Below are 16,788 nucleotides of genomic sequence, written 5' to 3'. Positions count from 1 at the left end.
ATAGTCTCTGAAACCTTATTTACATTTGCTATAAGTAGGACCAAAGTCCATAATAGTTAGTGTGGCTTTGAAGGTACTCCACATTTTTGTTAGATTTTCTATGTGTTGATGAATTCAATAAATATTTGAAGACTTTAGCTCTGATGAAAGAGTGACTTTAAGGGGCAATATTTTGTATTATGTAAGTTGCTACAGATATTTGGTGAGAAGTTGTTCTCAGTAAAATCAATCCATTGGTTAGTCAATGTCTTATTCTGAATGAATACATATAGGAACTTTGATTATAATTCTTAAGTAGAGGCAATTCAGGGCTATGATCAAGATTCAGATCTAAGTGTATTTTGAAGGCAAATTTCTATTTAATTTATAATAGGTGCTTATAGATCCTATAGCGTTGAAGAAAAATGAGGCATCAGGACTGGAGTGAGGCTCGTGAACAACTTGCAACATGCAGATGACACAAGCTTACTTCCTAAAAATGAGGAGGACTTGAAGCAAATGATGAAGATCAAGTTGTATTGATTACAACTCAATGTAAAGAAAGCCAAAATCTTCACAAGCAGATCAATAGGCAAAATAATAATAATAATAAATGGAGTGCATATTGAAGTGGCCAAGGGTTTCGTTTTGCTTGGATACATAATCAATGCACCGGGAGCCGCAGTGAAGAGATCAAACAACACATTGCGTTGAGTCGATCTCTTGCACAAAATGACTTTAAAGTGTTCAGAGGGCGAGTGTGTCACTTTGAAGACAAATGCGCACCTGACCCGTGCTATATGTCATTTTATTGCTATGATATTTTTAATCCCCTCATATGCATTTGAAAATTGGACGAAGAGTGCATTTGAATTTTGGTGCTGCCCAGGAGTATTGGAAATATCCTGGACTTCCAAAAGAACAAAGAAACCTGTCTTGGAGTAAGGACAGCCAGAACGGTCCTTAGATGTAACGTCTCACATACGTTGAATATGTGGTCAGGAGAGACCAGTGCCTGGAGGAGGACATCGGGCTTGTAGAGGGGAAGAAAAAAAGCATAAGGCCCTCGACAAGATGAACTCCCACAGTGGACACACTGATGGACTTATGTATAAGGACAATGGTGAGGACAGCACAGCAACGGGCGATGCTGTGTTCTGTTGTAGGTAAGCTCACTCTGAGTCTGAATTGACTTGACAGCACCTAATAACAACAATAACAACAACTGACAGTGTTATTCTGAGTTGGAATTGACGTGACAGCAGTTAGTGTCTTTTCTTTCTCTCTTTCTTTCTCTCTCTCTCTGTCTTTCTCTCTCTCTCTCTCTCTCTCTCTCTCTCTCTCTCTCTCTCTCTCTCTCTTTCTCTCTCTCTCTCTCTCTCTCTCTCTCTCTCTCTCTTTCTTTCTTTCTGGTGGTTTACGTGTACGAGGCCTGGTGGCACCATTGAGTAAAGGTTGCCCAGCCAGCCTAAGATCAGCACCTCAATCCACCAGTAGCCTCATGGGAGAAAGACGAGCCTAGTTGTTACCCAATGGGTGGCTAACCACAAGGTTGGCAGTTCAAAACTACCAGTCTCTTTGAGGGAGAAAGAAAAGGCTTTCTACTGCCATTAATCATTACAGCCTTGAAAACTCACTGGGAGAGTTCTGTCCTGCCCTCTAGGGTCGATGTGAGTCAGTATTCAATCCATGGCAGTGAGTGTCTACTCCTACAAGGATCTACAGCTTCAGGAGCCCTCTATAGATATGGTCATTAAGAGTCTGAATTCACTTGATGACAGTGGGTTTATTTGTTTTATATTGTTTGAGTTAGAGTGCAAGAAAGGGCTTCCAGCCTTTCCAGTTATTTAAAAGCAGCAGGTGTAGCAAGGGGAAGTGGCTGCAATGCAGAACTTGCTGCCAGTAAGTGCTGTCGTTCAATCATTTCAGAAGGAGGTAGCTTTACGTAACAGTGAAGGACAAATATGAGTTCTCTGTAACTTCGGTGCTCCTAACCCAGTCACTGGGTTATACCAATTAAAAGCACACAGGGAACAAGGCGGAGAACACAAACAAGGGAGTGTGGTTAAAAGGTAAACACATGAGGGACTCTGGATCAGCAAGGGTGAGAATAGTGAAAAGATGAGAAGTGATCAAGGGCAATGTAACCAAGAGGAATTACTGAAACCCAAATGAAGACTGAGCATGGTAGTAGGACAAGAGGAAAGTCAAAGGAAATAGAAGAAAGAGCAAGGAGGCAAAGGGCATTTATAGAGGTCTAAATAAAGGCATGTATGTATGCAAATATACTCACATAAGAGGATGGGGAAATAGATCTATGTGCATATATTTATAGGTGTAGTATTAAGGGCATTGAGCCTCCACTCAAGTACTCCCTCAATGCAAGAATACTTTCTTCTATTAAATTGTCATTCTATGATGCTCACCTTCCCAACACAACCACTGAAGACAAAGCAGGTGAATAAGCTAATGTGGTGAAGAAATCTGATGGTGCCCGGCTATCAAAAAATAGAGCATCTGGTATCTGAAAGGCTTGAAGGTAAACAAGTGGCCTTGAGCTCAGGAGCAATAAAGCCCTCATAGAAGAAGCACACTAGCCTGTGTGATCACAAGGTGCCAAAGAGATCAGTTATCAAAACCAAAAAATCATATCATTGTATGCTCACCTCCCTTATACAATCGCTGAAGACAAATGGGTGCATAAGCAAACGTGGCAAAGAAAGCTGATGGTACCCGACTATCAAAAGATATAGCATCTGGGGTCTTAAAGGCTTGAAGGTAAACAAGCGGCCATTTATCTCAGAAGCAACAAAGCCCACATAGAAGAAACACACTAGCCTGTGCGATCACAAGGTGTCAAAGGGATCAGGTATCAGCCATCATCAGAACAAAAATCATATCATAATGAATGAGCGGGGGAGTGTGGAATGGTGACCCAAATCCCATTTGTCGGCCACTAGAGATCCCCTTGCAGAGGGGTCTAGGGGAGGAGACTACCCAGTAAAGGGGCGATGTAGCAACAATGAAAAATACAACTTTCCTCTTGTTCCTAAATGCTTCCTATACCACCCCCCCGCCACACACACACACACTATCATGATCCAAATTCTACCTTGAAAGTCTGGCTAGACGAGAGGATGGACATTGGTACAGATAGGAACTGGAAACACAGGGAATCCAGGGCAGATGAGCCCTTCAGGACCAGTGGTATGAGTAGCGATGCTGGGAGGGTGGAGGAAAGGTGGGTTGGAAAGGGGGAACTGGTTACAAGGATCTACAGGTGACCTCCTCCATGGAGGACAGACAACAGAAAAGTGGCTGAAGGGAGATTTCAAACAGGGCAAGATATGATAGAATAATAATTTATAAATTATCAAGGGTTTATGAGGGAGGGGGCAAAGGGGAGGGAGGGAAAAATGAAGAACTGATGCCAGGGGCTTTAGTGGAGAGCAAATGTTTTGAGAATGATGAGGGCAACGAATGTATAAGGGTGCTTTACACAATTGATGTATGTATGGATTGTGATAAGAGTTGTATGAGCCCCTAAGAAAACTATTAAAGGAAAAAAAAAGAAAAGATGAGAAGTTGAGAAACCCTTGCACTGCCCGGGACTCTAGGCTTAGGTTCCATTTGGCCCTCTTCTAAATTTTCCTACACTTCTCAAGATCTGGCTTTAATGTCATTTCTGCTTCTTCTGAGGATGATTCTTGGCAACACGCATGTGTGTCTTACAATACACGGGTGGTTGGAGCTAACTTGGGTTAGCTTCTTCCTGCAATGAATAAACAGTCTAAATTAAACAGAAGACATAGCTGCTAAAGATGCATAAGACTCTATTTCTTTTATTTCCACTATGTGTCTCTTGTGTTTTATTCATTTTAAGATCACTATTTATATTTGTTCACATGGAGGAAAGTACCCTGGAAAGAAACATGTCAGGGAATTAGCTGTGGTTCCTTAAGACATATAAACACATTGCCTTTGAGCCAACTCATTGCGACCCTAAAGGAGAGGGCAGAATTGGCCCCATGAGTTCCTCAGACTGTAACTGTCTATGGGCATAGAAAGCCTTGCCTTTCTCACGCAGAGTGGCTTGTGGTTTGGTACTGCCTACCCTTCGCATAACAGCCCACTCTGTAAACACTGCATCTCCAGGGCTTCCTCTTAAGGAGTACAGTAATGACTTTGATGATTTCTCTGTGTTTAAAATAGCCAATTCAAAGGGCTAGTAAAACACCTTCATAAATGATTTTACACAGGTTCATGTGTCACTAAGAACAAAAAATACTTAACCATTCTTAATCTACTTGTAGCTAAGGGAGAGACTGAGAAGGCCCTACGGCCAGGTTTCCACTTGATTTGGTGTGTTTTCAGCGTGTCCCTTGATGGTGCACTGTAGCAAGACATGTGCATAAGTCAAGGGCCTGGACAGAGATTCAAGATTCCCTACTTAGCATGGGGTAGGGTACAAGAGAAAAAAAGTACATCAAAAACGTGAAGTTTTGGTACAGCAGACCAGGGATCTTCTTCAGCAGTTAAAACTCTGAGTTACGGGAGGAGGGATAGGGGCATCCCCTTGCCTGCACTCACGCACCGCGGCTGGCATTTGAGTGGAGCAGGTCAGACTACTGAACTGCACAAACACTTTCATAGAGCCAAATCTAGATAAAGAGGTGGAATTAGGAGAAAACAAACATGCGAACACACAACCAACCAACCAACCAACCAAACAAACAAAACGCCTGGATTTCATGCTCTTTCTCTTGTGATGAGTTGCTTTTCTTTGTAGTTGACATAAGGGGGCTTCAAAAAGTTTGTGGAAAGATTGCTTTTACAAAACAAATACACATACAAACCACACTAATTGCCATCAAACCAATGATGACTGTTAGTGACCCTAAAGGACAGAGTCGAACTGCTTCTGGGAGTTTCTGAGACTGCAACTCTTTATGGGAGTAGAATGCCCTGTCTTTCCCCCTTAGAACAGCTGGTGGTTTCAGACTGCTGATGGTGTATTAGCAGCCCACTGGAAACCATGCTGTTACCAGGGATCCTGTGCAAAAACTATTCTCTTTTAACTCTATTCTTTAAACAAAATTTTGAAGCCCCCATATGTTGTCTCCTGCCACAAAGTAGCTTCAGAAAATTCAAATTATATTGTCCTTACTCTTCACACTAAATCTAAAAGGCCCCACCGCCCACCAAGTCTGGGCAGACTGACTCCCACTTGCATGTATTTAGCTAGTACAGGCAAACGACTGCTGACCCCTTCGGCGTAAAACAATCTCCACGTATGACACCTTACACAATTCCACATATGAATTTTCATTGGAAAAGAATACTGCTAAAATAACTCTCTATCAGTGTGTAAGAGGAGAAGATCCATTTTTTTTTTGTTTATGATGACTATTTATAAGCACCTGTCCTTTAGAAACTAACATGGCTGTCCCTTCTTTCTGTTCTCTTTCCCTCTCATTACCTTGTTCTGACCTGCTTCTAGAAAAGGTGTTCTGAGATAGACAGGCTGATGGAGCCAGAGCTTAAAACTAAATCTACTGCCACCGAGTTGATTACAAATCATAGAGGCACCAGAAAGAGGTTCTGAGACTGTAAACCTTCCTAGAAGCATACGACCTCATCTTTCTCCCACGGAGAAAGACTCCCATGTGATCAACACCAGAAAGCAACTGGAGGCTTTGAATCCCTATTTGGTGGCTCGCAGCTGAATGGCCAGCCACAGCACCGTAGATAAACATGCAGTTATAATCCCACGCAGAGCTATTAGACCACATATGAGGAAATCTAAAACAGGACTGGGGGTCTTGAATTCAAAGTGCAAGGTGGCACAGAAGCGTAATGGCAAATGTAGGCCTTCACAATTTTCCAAAATGCATAATGAAAGAACAAAAACTATGCACAATATGAAGTTTACTCTTAAGTGTCTGCCAATGGCCATAAACAGTTTTGTGCTTCTATTTTGACAAATAGAAATAAAGTCCATTTTGATCTGGTTGTTAAATATTTGTGTCCTTTTTATATAGCTCTGGTATATCCCTATTTGTGGACCAGATTAAATAAATTGTATATGTGTAGTGGAATCTGACTCTTTCAACCTCTGATTTTCTCCTAAGTAATTTTTCATTTTGATTATAAATTCCGGCCGTTGTAGTCATTCAAAACCTTACAAAAATTAGCGAGAAACAGTTTGGCTCAAGAAGGATTGTGTATATGCAGGGAGAGAAGAAAAAAAAGAGAAACTTGTATATAAGAATAGTATGCAAATGCTATTGTATGCAAATTCTAACAGCATATTTTAAGGACTTAGATGCTTTTTCAGTTTATATCCTGTTCAATATGCCTTTCAACACCCTTCTTGAAAATGCAATTTTTAGAAATCTTCTATTTAGCTTCAGAATGGCTCTATAGCATGCTAAATGTCTACTAATGGGTAAATGGAGAATCAGTACAACATTATGCTTAGGGGAAACGATGTCAAGGTCAACTAATATGGCCCCTGTGGGCTGAACCTTCTTGGAGAAGTGGCATGGCATGTTTCCATCTTTTAATTTCCTCACTTTTACAGTGGCTATAATAGCACGATCAACTCTATGAGTCCCTGTGATGATGTAATAAATTAAAAATAAGCCATTTAGTGCAATGTGCCTATTTCATGGGGTTCAATGTGCCTATTTCAATGGTGTTCAGTGGGGGTCCAAGAGCCTCATTGTTATTTCGATTGCTGTTCTTCCCATTGCTGTTATGAAAGAATGTGCACGCGCTGGCACATTTGGTGGGAATGCAAAGTGAATATCCATATTGGAAGAAAATGTTTCAGATTCTTATGAAAATAAATAGAGTCTTTTCCTAGGCCCAGGATGCTTCATTTCTAGATATGCATCTAAAGCATTAGAAAATATATATGCCAATACAACCACCTGTGGATACTTATGCCAATTGCCCAGCAAATGTTTACTACAAGATATATTGTAAAATATACATAGATATTCCATAAACTTTAATATTAAATGATTGTGGAAGTTGCACATTGAAGAAAATAAATATTCTATTTCTTCTTGTGATAGGAATAGTCTATATCTTCATGAGGCTAGTGGACACTGTATATATTTGTCAAAACTCATAAAATTATGTAACCCAAAGTTTGCCTTTTACTGTATAAAACCCTGTTTTAATTCTTGGAGTTACTGTTGGTTGTTATCATGATTCACGACAACTCCAATTTTATAGACTAGAACTGATCAATCAGATTTTCTTGACTGTGTTCTTAATGAACGTAGATTGCTAGACTTTTCTTCCCCGGTACCATTGTTTAAAAACTCAATTTTTCAAGTGCTCTCCTGAACACAAACAATTTGTGTTAAATAGGATCTTTACCAATCCTTTCCTCATCAAAATTAAAATATTTTGGTCACTAAAGGACTATCAACAAATTGAAAGAACCATGAAAAAAATGGAAGAACTGGATAAATGTATAGTTGGTAAAGTTTTAATATCCAAATACATAAACTCTAGTAACAATAACAAAAAGGCAAGCCAACCAGTAAAAATGTGGGCAAAGTGCTTGAACAGAAATTTCACCAGGGAAGAAATACAATGGCTAAGGAGTACAACAATGAAACATGATGTTGCTAATAATTAAGTAGATACAAATCAAAACCCAACACACACTGATGGCTGTCCCTAAAAGCATGGCCGTGAACACAATTGTAGCTCTTAGGACTGAACTTGTAGCTAGTTAGGACCATACAGCAACTGTGAAAGTAGCTTGGAAGTTTCTAAAACAATTAACCATAGAACTCCTTATGATCCAAATATTCAACTCGTAATTATTAGCCACCAATTGAAAATGGATATTCAAGCAGATGCTTATACAGCAATGTTCATGGTGGCATGATGCCTAGTAGTCAAAAGGCAGAAATAGGCCTATGTCCAAGACCAGGTGAATAGATAAAGGAGATGGCATATTCATCCACTGGACTAGGACTGGACTGTAAACAGAAACAAGTCCTGATGCAATTTACTATATATATATATATATATATATATATATACTTTGAAAAAATGCAGGTAATTATGTTAGTCACAAAAGAACAGTATTACATTATCCTATTCATACAAAATATTAAAAATAGGCTGGCATAAAGAAATCGAAGTTTTCAGTAGTTACCAAGGTCACACAGCAGGGAAGGAAAACAGAGTCCTTGCTTAGGGAACACCATGGTTATGTTAAGGGCGATGGAAATATCTGAGAACACGCAACCGTGATGGTTGAGCAACAAGATGAACACATGGCATAGAAATGTACACGTGCACACGTTGAAACAGCAAATGTTTTATTGTTTATATATATAATCACACAATTAAAAGTGAAGAAAACCCTCTTGTCTGTCAGTTTTAGTCATGTGGTGGCTTGCGTGTTGTTTGGATGCTGGACACGACAGGTATCTCAGTTACTAGGAAGGTCATCTAAGGAGGACCGGTTTGTATGGAGCTTCCAGACTGCAACAGCCTCACAAGAAGGAATGGATGATTCCCCTCCAGTAATTAACCATCGAAACACTTATGAACAGCAGGAGGACACTGCCTGATGTGCCAGAAGATGAACCTCTCAGGACAGAAGACACAAGGCCATCAGGTGGAGCTGCTTCCTCGATGTTAAGCTGGCCTTGATGTGGATGGAGCAAAGCTTTGGGGGCCATTATTTGATGATGTGGCATGACTCTAAGAAACTGTCGCCTGTATCCATAAATAATTCTCACTGCCATTGAAATGATGTTGACTCGTAACCATGCTGTAAAGCAGGGGAGAACTGCCTCCGTGAGTTTCCAAGATTGTAATTGTTTATGGGGATGGAAAGCTCCGTCTGGTTTCAAAGGCAGACTTTGGAATTACAATTCAGTGAATCAGGGCTTCTTTTCTACTAATAATAAGAATGTGAAATATACAAGGCACTAATTAATAAAAATTGGATGTTGCCAATAGATATAGATATATATGCTAGGCATAAATGAGCTGAAATTGACTGGCATGAGACATTTTCTATTATATGTATAATTTAGTGCACAGAGGATGAGAAATGGAAGAGCAATGATATCACATTTATTGGGAAAAACAACAACAAAAATCTCTTTAAATTGATCTTGAAGTAAAATGTACTCTTTGATAAGATAATATCTATAAACCTATAAGAAAAACTAATTAATACCACTATTATTCAAATTCACATAACCACCACTAAAGTCAATGTAGAGAAATTGAAAAATTCTACCATCTTCTTCTGTCTGAAATACATCACCCATGAATCAAGCTGCGCTTATACTTACTGGTGATTGTGATGTGAAAGTAGGAAACAAAGAGGAAGGATCAGCAATTGTAAAATATGGTCTTAGTTACATAAACCAAAGTGGAAATAGCATGATATAACATTGTAAGATAAATAACTTATCCATTGAAAATAACTTTTTCAATAATTTAAACAGTGAAACACACAGATCTCACCAGATATAATACATAGAAATAAAATCAACTATAATTCCAGAAAATACAATGTCAAAGTTCAATATCATCAGCCCAAACACGTCAAAGGCAACTATAGAATAGCCTATTCATTGCTCATATTAAAGTTCAAATTGAAGATGAAGATAATTACAGCAAGCTTCCAAGAAACAAACAAAATACAGCCTTGAGTATATCCCACCTGGATTTAAAAACAGCCTTTAAACCAGCTTCGACACATTAGAAACTCATGAATAAAACTCAGATGAGTTGTGGAGTGACAGCAAAAAAATCATAGAGCAAGAAAGTAAAATTCATTAAAAAGACCAACTTGAATGTCAGAAGACCCAGAAACGTGCTCTTGGATGTTGAGTAGCTAAAGTAAAGAAGGAGTTAAATAGCTGCATAACAACTTTCAAAGGCATCGTGAGAAGACAAAACAAGGTGTTATAATGAGCTGTGCTAAGGGCTGGGAGAAGGACAGGCATTCTAGTCCCCCAAAGAGGTAGTGTCTAGGAAACCCATAGAGCAGTTCTACCTTGTCCTACAGAGTCGTTATGAGTCAGCATTGACTCCATGGCAGTGAGAGCAATGACCTGGAGTCAGAAAACCAAAGGAAAGGAGGCACTCAGCATATCTCAAGCCGAAAGAATTGAAAAAAATGGAAGTCCGGACTTGCAATAATGAAGAAATCTATGAGGGAAATATTGAAATTTAGAGGAATCATAAAAATAAGAACACAATACATAGTATCATGGTATGAGAAAGAACTGGCTGCAGTCCATTTCCTATACTTTGCCCCAAGTGTATACACAGACATATACGTATGTACCAGCGCATGAACGCATGCAATGTGCATGTGTGCACGTTTGTATATAGTCTGGTTCCCGTTGGACTGCTTAATGAAGGACCCTGCTACTAAAAACAAAACAAAATCAATGTCAAAACATCTTAATTTACCAGAGATCATTAATGCCATCCCACCTGATTAAATCTAAGCACATGCATAATTTCTGCAGGATATAGATTATTTTCGACTATGAAATATTAGAATCCTTTATGTTTTAAAATCATTTTGTTTGGAGTTCTTACAGACATTATAACAATCCATAATTCAACTAGATCAAACATAGTTGTACAATGGCTGCCACCATCATTTTCAAAACATTTTCTATCTTCTTGAACTCTTTGATATCAGCTCACCTTTATCCCCTCTCTCCCCCATCCTCCCACCCCCAGGAATACTTTTATAGTCTATTTATTCTATTCTATTTATTATATTATATTATTATTTTTCGCCGTATCTTATACCATCCAATCTATGTGTTCACCTGGAAGTCTGTCATTCATTCCCCTAAAGTCAGGTTAAAAAGCCATCACTGACATCAGTTCACCCGTCAACCCCTTCCCACCCTCCTCTGATACCCTCAAGGTCCCATGCTGTTTACTAAGGTTAATAGATAATTGACATTAAAGTTAGGTAAGGGGGAATAAACTGTAGTAATATTTTTGTTAGTTTTATATATATATATAGAATCATATTTATTTCGACATATTGCTTTTTCCTCTAAAACTATGGTTGGCTTCCTACTCATTTTGAGTCTGCCAGGGTGGTCGGTACACTATCATATGGTGTAGTGGTTATGCTGGGCTGCAAAATGCAAGGTCGGAAGTTTAAAACCACCAGTAACTCCATGAGAGACAGACTGGGCTTTCTAATCTTTTAAAGAGTTATAGTGTTGGAAACACGGGCAAGTTCTAGCCTTTCCTACACGGGCACTGAGTATCAGCATGAACTTCATAATGGTGAGTTTGGCTTTAGTTTTACAAAGATAATAAATAGAAAATTTAAAACCGGTTTTAGGCTAGATTCATATGGACTATACCCATGTATATCATTACAAACGAAACTACCAGGGCACTATAAGGAACAACCGATACTGGAGTTCTCTGAAGAAACAGTATTGATCGCATTGTCTATTATCTAATAAAGGAACCCCGTTGATGTTTTGGGCTAGGTCTTAGGACTGCTAATCACAAGGTCAGCGTTTCCAAATCATTAGCTGTTCTTTGGTAGACAGATGGGAGCCTCTGCTTCTGTAAAGACTTACAGACCCGACACATGATTGGGATGAGATGAGTCAGAATTGTCTCCAAGGCAGTGAGTTCGGCTTACCTAGCTAGTGATTTTTCCTTCTCCTCTCTATCCCTGGAAACCTGTGTGTAACCTTTCATTGACTTTGATGTCCTATTATATTTGTCCCTTTAGAACTGACTTATTTCAGCCCTCCGGGTTCATTTATATTACAAATAATTTTGCAAGTCTTCATCATTCCTAAACATTTCAGAGTACTGTGTTTTGTATTCTTCCATTGACAGGCACTTAGGTGAACACAGTTGTGCATATAAGTGATCTCTAGGAAACACACCTAAGAGACAGGCTGCCAAATTAAATGGTATTTCTATTACCAGTGTTTTAAGGAAGTGCTTAAAACTTTCAATTTCCCCTCATAGTTACAACATTGTATCTCTTACCACAGTGCCTGAGCTCTCCTCAGGCTCCATTACCCTCCTCCTGTTTACGGAATCATGCACATGTCCTATCGCATCTTGCTGTTAATGCTAGGATGAAACACTATCCAATTTTTGTTGTGATCCGCATCTCTCTAATGGCTAATGATTGTGAGCATTTCTTTATGTGTTTACTGATCTCCCGAATGTCTTCTTTGGTGAAATGTCTGCTCCTGGTTCAATTAGATTGTTTGCCTTTTTGTTTGATGCATTCAATTCATTTTACAAAAATCCCCAGGCCAGATGGCTTGTTACCATTTTGTCCTCCAATCTGTAGGTTATTTTCTTGATTCTTTTGGAGAAGTCTGTTGATGTGCATAAATTTAGGAGTTATTAGTTCCTAGTTTATCTTCTATTCATACATTTTTCATGTTTAATAGGTTTGTACACTTTGAAATTCATGCATTTCACGTTTAATAGGTTCCTTATGCCATTAAATTAGACCTCTCACTCTATTTCTATTTTTCATTTGAATATATATATGGCTTTTTAGGGCTTTGATCCCGTTTCAGTTGACTTTTGCATAAGTGTGAAGTATGGAGAATGTTTCATGTTTATGATGGATCATGTTATTTTGCAAATGAAAACTCAGTTGAGACGGGTCATTTGTTAAAAAAGGCTCTCTTCCCCATTTAAAGTAAGTTGACCCTTTGTCAAAGATCAGCTGTCTATCGGTGGATGGATAATTTTTGAATTCTCAATTATGTTCTCTTAATGAATATGTCTGTGTGTATCAATTCTAGGCTTCCTGGTAAATTTAAATATTCTATATTACAAATTATAATTTCCCTTTACCAGACTGTAATGCAGTGTTCACTCTTTTAATTTCAATATATTAATTTTTTTTAAAAAACATGAAAATACATTGTGAAAACGCACACACACATACACAGACTGTTTTCCTCCGGTTGATGATGGTTTATATCAACTTTACAGGGAACACAGCCATCTTTATGGGAACAGACCACCCATCTTTCCTCCATGGTGTGGCTGCTACACTTGAACTGTGTCTTACCCTCCTCTCAAGCCAATGAGCGCTCAGTGGCTACACCACCAAGACCCCCTTAATTGTTTATAACCCATGTTTCCTTGTCTGAGAAATGGAAAGCTTAGTCGACAGAATATTATTTATTTATTTGGCTTTGATCTGTAGGTTGTCATGTAAACTAAGCAGCACATTTCTTTCTCACTTACATTTGGACTCACTGACTGGCAGAGTGCTCTGATTTCTTTGAGGCTAAGGAAAGTTATTTTTGATACAGTGTGAGATATTTTAAAAGAGTGTTTGAAGTGTTAAAGCAGATATCTGGGCCAACAAAAATGAAGATCATGTTCTTAATTTTGATCATTCCCCAAACTTCAGACCAAGCTTCCCTGTATCAAAGGAGACATTGTCAAAGTGGCTAAAATGGCTTGTAGCTCTGGAGGTTATGAACATTTGCTTTAAAAATGAAACATTATCTAATGATCCTATATTTTTCAGAGGTTTATAATTCCTCTATAGTCATACATATTGGTTTCATCTCTTTTGTCCCTTATTCTGATTTTCTAATCAGATACATTTCATATATATATATATATATTACATTCTGAGTTTGTTTTGAAACTTGGTATTTTTAAATGAACTCTTTGCATTTGTCACATCAATTATCATGAAAAGGTAATAACTAATCTCTATCTCTGTGTTCCATAAACCTTCAAATCATAGTATTTGTACAGATTTCTCTTCTTATATTAGTAACTGATAATAGAAGTCAAGTGAAATAGGAGAATTAAGAATAGAGCTAAAGATACCTTATATATGATACATATAAAAGACTATCAGCTTTCTCTCACTTAATCCGGAAAGCAAGACAAAATGAAAGACACAAATAAGAGTTGAACCAGGGGTCAGTAACCAGTTGGTACTGAACAAGTATAATGAACATCAAGTCTGCCTGTGTGTTTGTCTGAACCCTGTCCATCTTCCTCCTGTCTCTCTCCCTTCCTTCTTTCTTTACACCCTCCTGTCATTATTCCCTCCTCACTTCCTGTTCTCTTTACTCTCTTTTACTCTCCGTCCATGCCCCTCTATTTTTGTATATTATAGAGCAGCATATACAAAATTAGTCAAAGCTAAACTTATACTTGTACATATTGTAAGGGCCAACAAATCACTTTGTCAGTGTGAACACATTTGTATGTTCACCAAGATACATTGATACAAATGTTTACAGAATATTATATTGATATAATTTAATTTTTTTAATTTTTAAATCATTTTATTAGAGACTCACACAACTCTTATCACAATCCATACATACATCAATTGTGTAAAGTACATCTGTACATTCATTGCCCTCATCATTCACAAAACATTTGCTCTCCATTTAAGCCCCTGGCATCAGCTCCTCATTTTCCCTCCTCCCTCCCTGCTCCCCCTCCCTCATGAACCCTTGATAATTTATAAATGATTATTTTGCCCTGTCCAACATCACCCTTCATCCACTTTACTGTTGCCAATCCCTCAGGGAGAAGGTCACATGTAGATCCTTGTAATCGGTTCCCTCTTTCCAACCCACTCTTCCTCTACCCTCCCAGTATTGCCACTCACACCACTGGTCCTGAAGGGCTCATCCACCCTGGATTCCCTGTGTTTCTAGTTCCTATCTGTACCAGTGTCCATCTTCTTGTCTAGCCAGACTTGCAAGGTAGAATTGGATCATGATATTGGGGGAGGGGGGGATAGGAATCACTTAGGAACTAGAGGAAAGTTGTATTCTTCATCGTTGCTATATCGCTCCTTTACTGGTTCGTCTCCGCCCCTAGACCCCTCTGCAAGGGGATCTCCAGTGGCTGACAAATGGGCTTTGGGTCTCCAATCTCCCCCTCATTCACAATGGCAAGATTTTTTTATTCTGATGAGTCCTTATACCTGATCCCTTCGGCACCTCGTGATCGCGCGGGCTGGTGTTCTTTTTCTATGTGGACTTTATTGCTTCTGAGCTACTTGGCCCCCCTTTTTTTTTTACCTTCAAGCCTTTAAGACTCCAGATGCTACACCTTTTGATAGCCGGGCACCATCAGCTTTCTTCGCCACATTTTCTTATACACCGGTTTGTCTTCAGTGATTATATCATGGAGGTGTGCACCAAATTATATGACTTTTTGTTCTTTGATGCCTGATACCTGATCCCTTCGGCACCTTGTGGTCACACAGGCTGGTGTGTTCCTCCATGTGGGCTTTGTTGCTTCTGAGCTAGATGGCCACTTGTTTATCCTCAAGCTTTTAAGACCCCAGATGCTATATCTTTTGATAGTCGGGCACCATCAGCTTTCTTCACCACATTTACTTATTCACCCACTTTGTCTTCAGCAGTTGTGTCTGGAAGGTGAGCATCCAAGCAAACAGGAATTCAAAAAGAGGAGGGGTTGCAATCCTAATCTCGGATAAAATTGACCTCAAAGTGCAAACCTTAAAATGTGATGAGGAACACTATATAATGCTTAATGGAATGGTAGACAAAGAACCACTAAGCATTGTAAACATATATTTATCAAATGAGAGACCCACTGAATATGTCAACCAAACACCCCAAAAGATTAAAAAAGAAATCACAGCCTCAACAATTATAGTGGGTGACTTCAACACACCGCTCTTTGAGAAAAACAGATCACAGGGAGAGAAACTAAACAAGGAGGGTAGAGATCTAAACACCACAATTATACAATTTGACCTGATAGATATTTACAGAGCTTTTCATCCAAATACAAACAAATTCACATTCTTTTCAAGTTCACATGGCACATATTCAAAGATATTATCATTATATTGACAATACCTCTTAACTAAAATCTTCACGTTAGACATTCATAATTGAACACACATACCAATAAAAATAAGTTATCATTGACAACTCTGACATAATCATGTTGTGTGCAAGAAGCCAGACACAAAAGACTACATATCATATGGTTTCATATATAATAAAAAGTAGCAAGTGAATCTCCAGTGCCCCATGTCAGGTTAGTAATTATGTTTAGGGGAAGAGAGTGCCTAGAATGGGTGATGAGAGGCACTCTGAACACAACCAAACATGTTCCCTGAGCAAGAATTCATGGAGTTATACAATTGGCACTAGTGTTCTCTCATGTACATATATCATATTTAAGTAAGATTCCTTTTAGAAAATGGAGTTAGTACGGAACTGTGTACATGAAATAATTCAGAATCTCATAATATATACCAAATAATGGGAAGACTTCCTTCCAATCTTTAAAAATAAAACATATACTAATATAATATGAAGGTATACATTGGGGGATATGTTTATTGATCTAATATCTACCTAAATACTTATCTCAGGTAGTTAATATTATCCTTCTTTTATAATAAGTAAACTATTTTTTTAAATTAAGTAAACCATTTTAAAGAAGCCCGTGTGGGTTATACATTGGATGGCTAACTGCAAGGTCATCAGTACAAACCACCCAGCCTATTCACAGGAGAACAATTAGGCTGCTTGCACCCATGAAGATTTAAGTCTCAGAGTCCCTTTATGGAATCAGTGAGAGTTTGACTCAACTTAATGACACTGGATTTTAACTTTAGGATTACATACAAACTTTTACATACAATTTTTACAAAAAACTTTTACATATAATTTTTAAGTTTCATAAACTTGTATCAATATACTTGAATTTAACTTCAAGATACTTGCATTTTTATTATTTACATTTTATAGC

Source organism: Tenrec ecaudatus, chromosome 2 (genome assembly GCF_050624435.1).
Source record: "Tenrec ecaudatus isolate mTenEca1 chromosome 2, mTenEca1.hap1, whole genome shotgun sequence".
Lineage (NCBI taxonomy): Eukaryota > Metazoa > Chordata > Mammalia > Afrosoricida > Tenrecidae > Tenrec > Tenrec ecaudatus.
The sequence above is the reverse complement of the archived record's forward strand: the minus strand, read 5'-3'. Positions refer to the sequence as shown.